At 50.3% G+C, this 1,046-nt stretch overlaps 1 non-coding gene across 1 annotated transcript; it reads right to left on the bottom strand.

Annotated features, from left to right (window-relative positions):
- Positions 1-338: 338 nt before the first annotated feature.
- TRNAT-UGU (transfer RNA threonine (anticodon UGU)) lies at positions 339-412 on the bottom strand. The gene has a single exon. It is a non-coding gene; the product is annotated as a tRNA-Thr (tRNA).
- Positions 413-1,046: the final 634 nt, after the last annotated feature.

The following is a 1,046-nucleotide window of genomic DNA, read 5'->3' as shown; positions in this document are numbered from 1 at the left end:
GTTTAGGATTTTCATTCTCACACACAGTGCACAAAGCAGGACTCAACCTTTGGCGTAAACTAAACAAGCTGCTCACAGATTCCGGCAGCCACAATGTCCATTTGGGTGACAGCTCAGACCTGCACCTGTCCCAGAGGGAGGTGGTCATCTGTGTGGGGACTGGACCACTGACCTACCCACTCCTAACTTCCAAACTTTCAGTAACTCTATTATCAGTGCCTGTGAGTGTTATTTAAACCATAAGAAAAACCACACTGGGCTAGACCAAAGACCCATGTAGCTCTGAATCTTGTCTTCTGACAGTAGCAAATGGCAGGTGCCCCAACAACCGGTTAACAAGACACCACTGGGAGTTGAACCCAGGATCTCCTGTTTACAAAACAGATATTTTAGCCAGCTAAGCCATGGTGCCTGGGGAAGACTAACACCCACTGTCTGCCCACACCTGACTCCCTGCCATTGCCACTGGGGCCTGACAAGCTTTGTTTGTGTTTGGATTCTGGAAAGCAGAGGAGCAGGTGATGTTTTCCTTTTCAAGTTGTGTGTGAGTGAATCTTTGGCCAGGTCTGCACTACAAAGTTGTTTCAGCAGAATTATATTGCTCAGGTGTGTGAAAAACAGACAACGCTACCTCGGTCGGCAGCTTGTGGCTGGTGTACACACTGCTGGCAACAAAACTGCCCTGTTTAGGGTGACAAAATAAAACAACTTTGATGAGAGGTCTAGAGCTTTTTACAGCAAACTTAAAGTGACAGAGTAGACGCTGCTGTTCATTATATCACCATAACTGGCTTCCTCCAGTAGCTCACCTTGCCTGCCATGAACTCGCCTGCCCTGCATTCCTGCTACAGAGCCATGGGCCCCTCCCCTTTCATAGCTCTGGGAAGTTCTGACGGCTGAGCCTGCTGCTCTGCTCCGGCAGCCAGGAGCAAATCACTTCTGTGGATGCTGCTCTCTCCCGCACTGCGAACACAGAGCAGGGTGGCGGGAACTTCCTTACAGTGTGGGGGGGCCACTGGCATCCGAACTGTGACACGCCCAGGACA

Source organism: Chelonoidis abingdonii, unplaced genomic scaffold, assembly GCF_003597395.2.
Source record: "Chelonoidis abingdonii isolate Lonesome George unplaced genomic scaffold, CheloAbing_2.0 scaffold3654, whole genome shotgun sequence".
Classification (NCBI taxonomy): domain Eukaryota; kingdom Metazoa; phylum Chordata; order Testudines; family Testudinidae; genus Chelonoidis; species Chelonoidis abingdonii.
The sequence above is the reverse complement of the archived record's forward strand: the minus strand, read 5'-3'. Positions and strand labels throughout refer to the sequence as shown.